The sequence below is a fragment of the Micrasema longulum genome, unplaced genomic scaffold (assembly GCF_059751315.1).
Source record: "Micrasema longulum isolate JH-2025_06_02 unplaced genomic scaffold, ASM5975131v1 h1tg001567l, whole genome shotgun sequence".
Lineage (NCBI taxonomy): Eukaryota > Metazoa > Arthropoda > Insecta > Trichoptera > Brachycentridae > Micrasema > Micrasema longulum.
The window spans coordinates 187,709-201,209 of NW_028278750.1; the positions used below are offsets into that span (position 1 = coordinate 187,709).

The window sequence follows — 13,501 nt, forward strand, 5'->3', positions numbered from 1 at the left end:
CTCTTTGAATTTAATTTGAGACAATAATTCACTCTTTTTAAAATGAATCCAGGTTCCAGAGTATGGTACGATACCTTGCGACAGCCGAGCGTGGCCAACTCCAGCTGTCCTTCTAATCAGCTATATTTTAAGGAATATAGTTTATTTTTTAAATGATAAAGATATTACTAACCCAGTAAAAAGTATGTCCCCAACTTGTCGTTATAAAGTCTTGACATTTCTGTCTTGACTCTACTATTATCCCAAATGAATTGGTCATCGACGGACCCCGGATATTTTGCATTCACATTGAGTATTTTGAGAGAAGCGTCGCATATCTGTAAGAATTAAGTAGTCTATTAAATTGCAATCATAATTTTTAATATCAGGTAAACAGTGCGATCACAGGTAAACGCGTGAAAAAAAATTAAGCATCTAAAAATTTGATGAGGGACATGCTGGTATCGTAGGAAATGAGAGAGCGGATGAACGAGCAAGAGCCGCAACTTGTAACGCAAAAGAACGGCACCTTTCTTCTCAGAATTTCCCCTTAGCTTTGCTAAACGCTGTATAAAACAAAATACGCAGCAGCAATGGGAGGATCATTACCCCGCTTCTTCAACAGGTTTTCTTTGCAGTCTCAATCCTGGGGATTGGTTTGCAGCAAAGTCCTGCATCTCGATTGGTCACTATATTCTGCAGCCCTCTTCAGCTCGACATAAGAGGCGCAGTTAAAATCTTCGCACATTTGCTCCAAATATTCCCGTCGGGGCGCCCTCTATAATTTGTCCCCTCAGCCGTTCCTTCTAGACCCTCATGGCGCATAATATGTGATGGTTTTGATTAGGTGCCTACCTTCTTCGATTCTGTTGAGAACCTCGTCATTAGTGATGTGGTCTCTCCAGCAAATTCCTAATATTTTTCTGTAGCACTACACCTCGAAGGCCTCTAGTCTTTTTTTATCTCTTTCGGTAAGGCACCATGTCTCACAACCGTACATCAATATGCTCCATACATATGTCTTGGCAAGTTACTTGCGGAGTTTTAGTTTGATATTATTTGACTCAAAAATCTTTGATTTTTTGTTAAACGCAAGCCTCGCTCGGTGTATGCGGCAGTCGACTTCTCTTTTTGTTCTCCCATCCCAGGTGATCCTGCTTCCGAGGTACACAAACTTTTTCGCGTTTTTCAGAGTTGCTCCTGACATTACTATATTCATTCGTTGCTCATTACGGGCCACCGCCATTACTTTGGTTTTGCTCCTGTTAATTTTCATATTATATTTGTTATTGAATACTTTCTCCATGGAGGTCGGAGCCTCAGTGAGTTCTTCTTCACATTTAGAAATCAGGGCGATGTTATCGGCAAACCTAATCACATCACAGGTAAAATCGCTAAACCCAACGCTGGCTGATGCAGCAAACTTCCGTCGCCATCACCAAAGTGCTTTCGAAAAGACCCAAATCTTCACCAGACACGGAGCTACGAGAAGTTACCTATATAGGTTTAAATTAAGGAATGATGACTATTGTCCATGCGATGATATTTCTTCACAGAGTATCGAACATCTGTTATTTCAGTGCCCATTCTTCAGTTTACAACGCCATAATCTTGAAGCAGAATGCAGGAAAGATGGAATATCCTTAACAGATATCCACACTGTAGTTAAAAGTAGTTATCACGCGCCATTGTTCTTGGACTTTGCAACAATGGCGATTGGACTCATAAAGGTAATAAACCAAAATCAGTGATCGAACATCCCATTTCCAAGATAAGCAAAAACGATTTTTTCCGAGTACCTTAGCCTTGTACATGACACGTAAGGCTACAAATAGCCAGTTAGAATATGGGTCCTCAGTTTGGTCTCCTCATTATGTTACCCATATAAACAATGTGGAGAAGGTCCAACACAAGTTTTTAGGATTTGTAAATTTAAAATTAAACATGATGATGAATGTCGATAAATCCAATGTGATGGTTTTTGAAAGAAATGAAAGTATGACTAAATGTGAAATCACTGTGAATGGAGTTATACTAAAACAAGTAGAGGAATTTGTGTATCTGGGAAGTATGTTTACTAGGGATGGAAGGAGGGTGAGTGCCGGGAACAGAGTGAACGGTGCACTTAAATCGACCTTAGCAAATAAATGCTTGTCACAAGAGGCAAGATTGGCAGTTCACAACGGAGTCCTGGTCCCATCCCTGATGTATGGGAGCGAAGTATGGACTTGGAAAAACAGGGATGAAAGTAAGCTGAATGCTGTCGAAATGCGATCTCTCAGGCGAATGTGTGGTAAAACTATGTACGATAGATGCACAAATGTTGAGATCCGTACATTATGTAAGGCTGAGACAAGCATTATCGACAAAATCAAGAATGGAGCTCTGCGCCGGTTTGGAGATGTAGAACGAATGGACAGCGAGAGAACGGCTAAGAATATTTACAATGCGAATGTTGATGGATGCAGAAATAGAGGAAGACCGAGAAAGACATGGCATGACCAAATCCAACAAATACTTAAAGATGGACATGTCAAAAGTCGGAATAATCGGCGCGCGTGCATGAGAAGATGTATGAATGTAGAGGAAGCGAGATCTGTATGCGAAGATAGAGTGTTGTGGCGTTCTATTCTCTCTGCCTACCCTTACGGGGAAACGGCGTGATGGTTTGTTGTTGTTGTTGAAAATTAAACATTCCAATTGAAGAGCTTAACTATAAATGTTTTATGAAGCAGTTAAAATTAATTTGTATTAGTGATAGAAGGGAAACTTCAGATTTAGTGCTGATTTTCAAGTTGTTAAATAATGTTCTTGAAAGTCCCGAACTTTTAAATTGTGTGAATTTCTACGTGAGACAGAGTGGGACGAGACGAAATACTTCTTTTGCTGTTGATTTGCATAGTTCAAACTATGCCAAATACTCACTTATTCCACGGTTCCACATGTTAGCAAACAAACATGGAAACTTTGATTTATTTCATTTAACTTTATACAAATTAAAATCATTAGTTTTTAATAACTTCTTTTCTAAATTATATTATGTTATACTTGTTTGACTGTTTATACTATGATACATCGCCTCTGTTACTTCAATACTTTTTTTATTTGAACCTTTTATTTATTGTTAATTTGCTGCATACCTATGTTATAATTTCTTATTTAATTTTTCTTTATCATTTCCTTATTATATGCTGATTTTATTTAATGTATCTATATTTTTTATACTGTGTTCAGGTGTTTTGTTTTATTATGATTGTTTTTCAATATTATTTTATACTTTGTTAAAGGCGTAAGCCGTCGAAATAAATAAATACAGAGGTTCAAATTATATATAAAAATATTAAAAAAACAGTGTGATCAACTTACCAATTGCACATTAAGGGAATAAAACCCTATGTCGTTTTTATAACTTTCCTCGTGATCTGTGGGTGTAAAGATCCCAAAATGAGTGCAATCAATACACCCCAGTACATGAGGAAAGTTATATTTTTCCTTGAATAATGTCTCCGTTGTCAGACGGGCTTCATCTGAATGAGGAAAGTATATCCATACATCAAGAAGATTAGCAATAAGCACCTTCGTAAACTGGCCTATGCATTTACTAAACGTAGGCTGAGCAATTGCCAAAAAATAATCTTGCCCTGTGGCTCTTTGATAACTACCAGCGGCAAAAAATCTGATTGGTGCTAATATCTGAAAAAAAAAACACCATCTTATCAATATGGTATTCATAATACTAAACATTAGAAACAGAAGGCGACTAAACTACTCATAAATTAGTAGTTTTATGTTTTGACCCATTAGTTTCTTTGTAGACGTCGCTCAGTACGCAACTCCTGATTTGAATTTAACTATGCCGTGTTGTGTCCTTTTAAAGTGTAGAAATACTGCTAGGATATTAAAGAAACAGGATGGGATCACATTTCATGTGTAATTAGCAAATGAATGTGTAAGTAGCAAATACATAATTAAAAAATTTAATTATTTTTCCATCGGTCAGATTGTCGAAGAAATCAAAATGGTCATTTCGTTAGTATTGCCAGGGTAGTAAATTTTTTTACCCTACTTAGCTCATCTAACGAGAGAACTAACGAAAATTGGACCTAGGATTAAACAACTCTGTGGTGGACATTTGACAAACAAATTCATTTTACGTAAAACGGATATTTTTATATCATGTTAAATAATATTTGATGTTTTAAAGATAATGTCGGTCAAATGTCCACCACAGAGTTGTTTAATCCTAGGTCCAATTTTCGTTAGTTTCCTCATTAGATGAGCAAAGTAGGGTAAAAAAATTTACTACCCTGGAAACACTAACGAAACGTCCATTTTCTTTACTTCGACAATCTGACAGATGAAAAAATAATTCCATTTTTAAGTAATGCATTTGTTACTTACATATGCATTTGATAATTACACATGAAATGTGATCCCATCCTGTTTCTTTAAGATCCTAGCAGTATTTCTACACTTTGAGAGGGACAACACGGCATAATTGAATTCGAATCGGGAGTTGCGTACTGTGCGACGTCTACAAGAAAACTTTTGGGCTAAAACGTAAAACTACTCTTTCAAGAGTAGTTTAGTCGCCTTTTGTTTGATGCTCGTATGCGGTTTCTGGACTATTCTTAATTATATGACAAGTTAAGGACTATTTAAAAAAATTAATTGAATTAATTAACCTTTAACTAAAAATGTAAAATAAATTTTATTTTACACGAAACGGATATTTTTATATCATGTTAAATAATATTTGATGTTTTAAAGATAATGTCGGTCAAATGTTCACCACAGAGTTGTTTAATTCGAGGTCCAATTTTCGTGAGTTCTCTCATTAGATGAGGAAAGTAGGGTAAAAAAAATTACTGCCCTGTTAGTATAACGAAATGTTTATTTTGTTTCTTCGACAATCTGACAGATGGAAAAATAATAAAAAAATATATAGTAATGCATTTGTTACATGCACATTCATTTGCTAATTACACATGAAAGATCCTAGCAGTATTTTACACTTTAAAAGGGCACAACACGGCAGAGTTGAATTCAAATCAGGAGTTGCGTACTGAGCGACGACTACAAAGAAACTAATGGGTCAAAACGTAAACATACTCATTTATGAGTAGTTGAGTCGCCTCCTGTTTGATGGCGTATGCGGTTTCTGGACTATTCTTAATTTTATGGGTACTTGCTTTGAATATTACATGTTACTAACTCACTTTGATGTAAATGGGCAATCCGAAAGATTTTTTCACTGGAAAATGCGGAGCCAATGTTTTTATCAAATCTCGCGCCATGCAACGAGAAATTCGGAACAAATTTTGAAATTCGATTTCCGGAAGCTCCAGCGGATTGGACGAGTCTCGAATTCGCCTCCTTTCAACCTTGCGCGCGTTTCTTTCGGCTTGTATTCGTTCCATATTTAAAAGGTAAGCATAGTAAAGCACAGCCATGTCGATTTTATTCCAATAATTAATCCAGCGTTCACTAAGCGGAGATTATATTTGTAAACGTCACTCGGCGGACCATCAAAACCACAGATTATATAGAACAAGTAGTAATCTAAACATGACAATTGACAGTTCTTGAGGCGGCATGTCATAGACAAAGCATATAATTTTCTAAGGTACCTATCCAAAATAAAACTGTTTTTAAATTTATTGTTACAGAGAATTATAATAAATTTAAATATGAATAACTCCCTAGGGAGAAAATCCAGCCAGCCTGCAAGCGTTTGGATCTACTCAAACATTGTCAAAACAGTTTTATTGGATTAAAAATATATGTGACGCGTTTCGTCTTATTAGGACATTATCAAACTGACTTAAATAATAGTGCTAATGGCACAATTCTTAAATATCATTTATTGTTAGTAAATAAAGCAACTCTATAAATATTTAAGTCGGTTTAATAATGTCCTAAAAAACGAAACTCTTTACATATATTTTTTAAAAAGTAGAATTAAATCCAATAAAAGTGTTTTGTTTTGGATACTAATGAAATTTAATTTGGAATTCTACCAATTATTTTTATTAACATTAAATATTTTTTTAAAAAGACATATATTTTTAATACATTTAAGAAATAATAATATATGCAATCTATACTAGAGGTGGTAAAATAAATTGTGACTGCTGGTTTTATAACAGTTACCTACCCAAAATACTTAAAACAGTTTCACAAAAATAAATTAAGTCATTTAAAAAAAACAAAAACTTAATCACCAAGCGCAGAAGTAAATACAAAAATACATTTCATTTATAGTCCTTAAAATATAAAATGATTAGAATAAGAGTTGTCAGAAAAACTGACGACATAAATTTGTAGTAACGTCTAAGGAGTGATTTATATTGGCACACAAAAATCATTCGTATTTTGTATTGTTAATTCATTTTTTTAGTACAATTCTTGACATATAAATCAACATAAATATATAAAATCAGTTTTAAAACTAAAAAAAAAACTGAAATAAACCTAATTATTAACGACGTTCTTACAAGGTTACATTATTTTGCAAAAATGTTAGAGACGGGACAAATTGATCAATGTAATTTGATCGAATAAAAAAATAATTCGTTTGGTAATGTTCACGAAAAAAGTATAAATGTCTTATTTTTGGTGAATAATTGTATTCAACACACTATAATAAGCTTGTTTTTGCGTTTTTTAAATAAATTTTCGGAAACAGAGTTTTGTGTTTGCATGAAAAAACTGATAAAATCGATTTGATCAGTACATGATCAGTAATTTTCCATCACTATTGATATGAGTTTGACAGCTGTCATTTTAATCAAGCTAAATTTTAAGGGCTATTTCAACGCCCCGCCGCACTCCGTACCACGCTTGACCCTAACTTCAAATCTCTATCCATATAACACCTACCTATTCGTATTGTTATCTCCCAAAGAAGAAGAACATTTACAAATACGCATGAAATCTCCCCGGCTCATCTTCATTCCGCTCCTCACCCGCGCAGCCCCATGACCTTGTGCGCTCTTTTTCTGTTTCTTAAAATATTACAAATTTTAAACAGCACGAACACCAAAAATTGAAGGTGTTTCCACAACGGAGAATCATGTTAAACTGAAACAGCGTCATAACCAGTTTTAACTACTACTACTACTACTACCATCACGCCATTTCCTCGTAGAGGTAGGCACAGAGAATGGACCGCCACACACGTCTATCCTGGCATACATTCCTAGATTCTTACACATTTATACATCTTGTCATACACGCCCTTCAGTTCTATCTGATTTTGACGTGACCAGACTTAAGATTTTGGTTTATCTGATCACGCCTCGTCTTCCTTGGTCGCCCTCGTCTCACGTTACCGTTCATTTTCGCTATATCAACTTGTTTTAACATTCTTTCGTCGTCCATTCGTTCTACATAACCAAACTATCTCAGATACCCTTTCTTAATCTTATCCGTTATACTTGACTCAGTTTTACACTCACGCCTGATTTCATCATTCGTAACCCTATCATACATTGATTTTTTCACACATTCATCTAAGAGATCGCATTTCAACCACGTTCACTCGGCTTTACCTTGAAGACATTTTAAAATAAGGTGAAAACTTTACCCTTTTAAATAAACTGTAAGCTTCTTCACTATTTGAAAACAACTGCGTTTCAAAAAAACTGTTTAATGGTATGACTAGGGTAATATTTTTTTACGTTTTTGCGCGATTCATCCCTACTCTATACAATATTGTCGGCATTCACATACAGTAATGAGGCACTAAAGCGTACGATGTCTTTTAAACGCCGACTCGGCCATTTGTATAAAAGGAATGACAAATTTACTATGTAGCTCAATTTTAGTGTATGCTCGCATAAACGGAAGAAAACACTGAGAAAGATATTGAAAGGAGGGTGACTGCCGGGAACATGATGAACGGTTCACTTATATCAATCTTGGCAAATAAATGTTTGTCGCAAGAGGCAGAATTAGGAGTTCACAATAAAGTCCCGGTCCCGACCCTGGTGTATGGGAGTAAAGTAACTACTGTAGTAGCATTTTATTTTTATCAAACAAAGAAAACATAGATAAATTAACTGTATTACAAAATAAAGCCTTTAGAATCATTTTGAAAAAAACAGATATACGAGGGTAAAGTCGATGGTAAATGAAATGAAATTATTAACATATAAACAAAGAATATTTTACAATACAATGATATTTGTTCATAAAATTATAAACTCTAATAAAAAAACAGAATTTTGGAAAAAAATTGATCGGAACCAGCATGAACACGATCACAATACTAGAGAAAAGAACAAAATTAGACTTCCATTTAGGAAAAAGGCAAAGTCACAAAATTCAATTTTATTTAAAGCAATTAAAAAGTATTACGAAATGGAAAAAAATATTTATGAAGAAAAAAACATATCAAAATTTAAAATAATGGTCAAGACATATGTGATAAACAATTTATAAATTAAATATATTTGTAATGTTATTATAAGAACACACATAACAATATGTGTGATATGTGTGCCCTACTTTAAGATTTAAATAAAAAATAAAATAAAAAAAGTACGACTAAAGAAAAGCAGGGATGAAAGTTAACTGAATGCTGTTGAAATACGATCCCTCAGGCAAATATATGGCAAAACGATGTACGATAGGTGCTGAAATGTCAAGATCCGTGAACTTTGTGAAGCTGAGACATGCTTTATCAACAGAATTAAAAAAGGGGTGTGCTACGTTGGTTTGGAAATGTAGAGCGAATGGATAGTGAAAGAACGACTAAAAGGATCTAAAGTGCGAATGTTGATGGATGCAGTAAAAGACCGAGAAAGACATGGCACGATCAAGTCCACGAAATACTTTAAGATAGACCTGTTGAGAGTTAGAATAATCGGCGTGCGTGCATGAGAGCATATATGAATGTCAAGGAAGTGAGGTCTATATTCAGAGACAGAGTGATGTGGCGTTTTATCTTCTCTGCTTACCCCTGTGGGGAAACGGCGTGATAGTTTGTTTGACGAAATGAAAGTACCGAGTCAGGTACCTAGCAGTAATTAACCGAAAGCCATAATTTCTATCTTTGTTTGTGGGTTGTCTATCACATTGCATTTTATCTGCGGTTCTCCTGTTCAGCACTAAGAGCGCGCGTCCCTATCTCGTGGATTATAAATTACCATATTATTGGACGTTTAAAATAAGTTTTACATACAAATCGCCACAAAAGTAATTAGCAATTCCAAACGTCCATTTGTACATTCAGTGTACAGATTCTAGGTGCGTAAAAGAGTGCATAAGCATTGTTAATTGTAGGAGCTGATACTTTTCTATTCCTAGTTTTTACTTAGCATTTTACGAGGATATTTATTTTCAGATTCATCTACGTATCCATTACCTAATCAAAAATATGGAATTCACTTTAGAGAATATTAAGACTGAACTGGGAATTGATGATGTAGACGGAGATATTCTCAATTCTGGAGAAAGGGCGCCATGTCTCTTCAAAAAGGAGGAGCCAGCAGTTGCTACTGTAAAGGCTGAATTGGGGACTGACGATGCAGAAAAAAATATTATCCTCACCAGGAAAAGGTCGCTAAGTCCCTACAGGAATCAGCAGCTAGGTTTTGCTGTTGTCAAGTCCGAACCGGAGACTTGCGATGTAGAAGAAGATATTCTCCATACTGAGGAAAGGGCGCCATGTCCTTTTAAAAGCGAGGAGCCAGCTGTTGCGACCGTGAAGGCTGAATTAGGGACTGGAGATGTACTCGTAGAAGGAGATACTGTCCATACTGGGGAAAAGACGCTAAGTCACTACAGAAGCGAGGAGCCCGGTGTTGCTGCCCTGAAGGCTGAACCGGGGACCAGTACTGACCAGCCTAGGATAACCAGTGATATGATTATATTCACAGAGATAGATATTGACTATCCTGACGTTAAACAAGAGTGTTTAGATTCCTCTCGTAATGATGAAATTACCTCGAGTAAGTATGTAATACTTCTTTCCATATTATTTGCTCCGAGATTACGTCTGTGGACTATGGATGATGGTAAGCAGCGGACTTTGACTCCTTCGGAAGAGTTGCTGATATAAAATTGAGGTGGCTAGCGTATTCGCTATCTTCAAATCATAGTATCAAAAGAGTCCCGCTAATTCTTATCACTATTTAACAATCATGTTATTTGAATAAATTATTAAATTGTACATATATAAGATCTGAATTTTCTGATTTTTCTTTGTTTATTTGAAGAGGGAAAATATTTTTGAGTACTGAATATGAAAGTCTAAGCATTTACGGGGCTTATGACCTGTCATTCGTTGGTTTAAGATACGGTGAGATAAGGCAACAGCAACAACAAGAAAAAATCATCGCGCCATTTTAATGTAAGGGTAGGCAGAGAGGATATAACGCCACATTACTAATGTCTATCTTTGCATACAGATCTCGCTTCTTCTACATTCATACATTTCATGCACGCGCTCCAATTATTCCGACTTTTGACATGTCCATCTTTAAGTATTTGTTGGATTTGGTCGTGCCATGTCTTCATACTCAGTTTTCCTCTATTTCTGCATCCATCAACATTTGCATTTTGAATATTTTTTAGCCGTTCTTTCGCTGTCCATTCGCTCTATATGTCCAAACCAACGCAGAGCGCTTTTCTTGATTCTGTTGACAATGCCTATCCAGCATTACACAGTGTACGGATAGCAACGCCTGAAAACAATTTATTAATAATATTTATTAATTTATTTATTCATATTTTTCGCTTACAAACTATAATTAATAATAAAAATAATGTGACCTCACTGGGGTTTCCCGTTCCGAGGACACTTAACAATTTAGTTTTTTGAAATTACATTTGAGAATAAACAAAGAAGACTAACTTAAAAAACAAACATAATTAACAAATATTCAGACAGTTTTAAAAACAAGGTATTTATGTACAACTATATTATTTATATTACAAAACACACAATGAAAATAACAAAAACCTAACATAAGATATACACTTGTGGAGCAGTTGATTCAATATTGGTATGGGCGAATGAGACAATCCATTTTACTTCTACCTAGCTCCACTATCCATTTTTTATAGCCTTTTTAAACATTTTCTCGTTACTAATTGTTTTAATAGATAGTGGAAGTAGGTTATAGATTTTGATTGAATAATACTCAAAATCCCTTTGTCCAAAAGTGGTTTTAGTTTGTATTTGTTTAAGTTGTCTATGTGTTGAGGACGTAGTGATTATATAATTTGTATGTGATGTATTGTGTGGGTTATGTCTTTCATTTGAGTAAGAGTAGTTTTTGAATCTAGAAGTGTGTATTGTTTTAGCGTATAATTGTTTTGGTGTCATAAGTTGTGATTTATGGAATATTTCTTCAGTAGATGTCTGTATCGGGACTCTGAGTATAATTTTAATTATGGATTTTTGTGCAACAAATACACTATTTAAAATTGTGTCACTCGCACCACCCCAACCGATTATACCGTACTCCAAAATTGATTGGCACAATGCAAAATAAATCTTTAAAAGTTTCTGTAAATTAATTATATTTCGAATTGTTTTGAATATATACGTTAGTCTCTTAAGTTTATTATTAATATTTTCATTCTGCTGTTGCCACTTTAAATTTATATCAATAATAATTTCTAATAATAATTAGTAATAATTAACAACTCTTTACGCCTGGACTTTCATATTACCTACTCAGAAACGTTTTCTCTCTCTGTTGCAACAAATGTCTTTTCTATTAATTGCAATAATGTAATGAGAATAAAAAATAAGATGCATCAGTTTTAACGAAATGCTGATTTTTTTATTATTTTTGTTTCAGGTTTACAAGCTAGCCAGAAATATTTTTCCTGCTCAGAGTGTCAATATAAATGTCTGCGGAGATTTAATTTGATATCGCATATGTTAACTCATACTGGTGAGAAACCATTCTTTTGTTCAGTGTGCCAATTTAAGTGTTCACATAGGAATATATTGAAATCACACATGTTTACCCATACTGGTGAGAAACCATTCTCATGTTCAGAGTGCCAATTTAAATGCTCCCAGAGAAGTACTTTACAAAGTCACGTCTTCACTCATACCGGTGAGAAACCATTCTCATGCTCCGAATGCCAATATAAATGTTCACGAAAGGGTCAGTTGAAATCACACATGTTAACTCATACTGGCGAGAAACCATTCTCATGTTCAGTGTGCCAATTTAAATGTTCACACCGGAATATATTAAAATCGCATATGTTTACTCATACCAATGAGAAACCACTGTCATGTTCAGAGTGCCAATTTACCTGTTCACGGAATTGTGATTTAAAATCGCATATGTTTACTCATTCTAGTGAGAAACCATTCTCATGCTCGGAGTGCCGATTTGCATGTTCGCGAAATCGTGATTTAAAAGCACACATGTTTACTCATTCTGGCGACAAGCCATTCGCATGCTCAGAGTGCAGATTTGGTTTTTCACGAAAAGGTCAATTAAAAAGACACATGTCAACGCATACTGGTTATAAACCATTATCATGCCCAGAATGCCAATTTAAATGTTCACGAAAAAATATCTTGACATCACACATGTTGACCCATACTGGCGGAAAGTGATCCTTCTGAAAAAAATGCATTGTCAAACCTGCAATCCTCCATTTAGAAAACCAGTTGCCACCGGCTAGGCTACAACGCTAGAGCATGGCAGGAATCACTAGGGTCGAAGTTTACATCATATAATGCATAAATACAAAATATAAAAAATATTTTAAATTAAACACCTTAACAGTATGTAAATTTAATACATAATGAGAGAAAATGGTAAAACAAGTATATATGGCAAAAATGAACGGCAACGTTAGACGAGGACGACCAAGGAAGACGTGGCATGATCAGATAAACCAAAATCTTAAGTCTGGTCATGTCAAAAGCAGACAGAACCGAAGGGCATGTATGACAAGATGTATGAATGTGGAAGAGGCTAGGAGTGTATGCCAGGATAGACGTGTGTGGCGGTCCATTCTCTCTGCCTACCCCTACGGGGAAATGGCGTGATGGTAGTAGTAGTAGTAGTAGTAGTATGAGATTTATAAATTCATTTTTATCTAATTTAAGTCCATACCTAATTCCAGAATCCATATAAATGTGCTAAATAAACTATCAATTTCAATTTTCTTTCCCAGATTGCATAATGTAAACATTATTTTGAATTTATTTCCATGCCTAGTATTCTGTTTATTCTGTTATTTTCAAGTATTTTTCATACCCTTTTTAATTTGTAGTATATCATAATTTTAATTTTTCTGCTTTTGTTAAATAATATTATAGTTTAAAATTTAAAAACGTCTCTAAAAAAAATATTATCTGTGTGTCCCTAAATGAGTTTTTTTAAAAAAAACTCCTTGGGAATATTGTATATAATTATGTATAATATGTTTTCAATATAATAAATAAATAAATAAAAATAAATCATTTATTACAAACATTCTAGAATTATTAATTTTATCTATTTAAAATGGATATAATTGCGGGTAAACTGTGTAC

The 13,501-nt window shown here is 34.5% G+C and overlaps 1 long non-coding RNA gene across 1 annotated transcript; it reads left to right on the forward strand.

Annotated features, from left to right (window-relative positions):
• The first annotated feature begins 9,096 nt into the window (after positions 1 to 9,096).
• LOC148274828 (uncharacterized) lies at positions 9,097 to 13,310 on the forward strand. Its single transcript, XR_015824181.1, has 3 exons — positions 9,097 to 9,231; positions 9,329 to 9,935; positions 11,796 to 13,310. It is a non-coding gene; the product is annotated as an uncharacterized LOC148274828 (long non-coding RNA).
• The last annotated feature ends 191 nt before the right edge of the window (positions 13,311 to 13,501 follow it).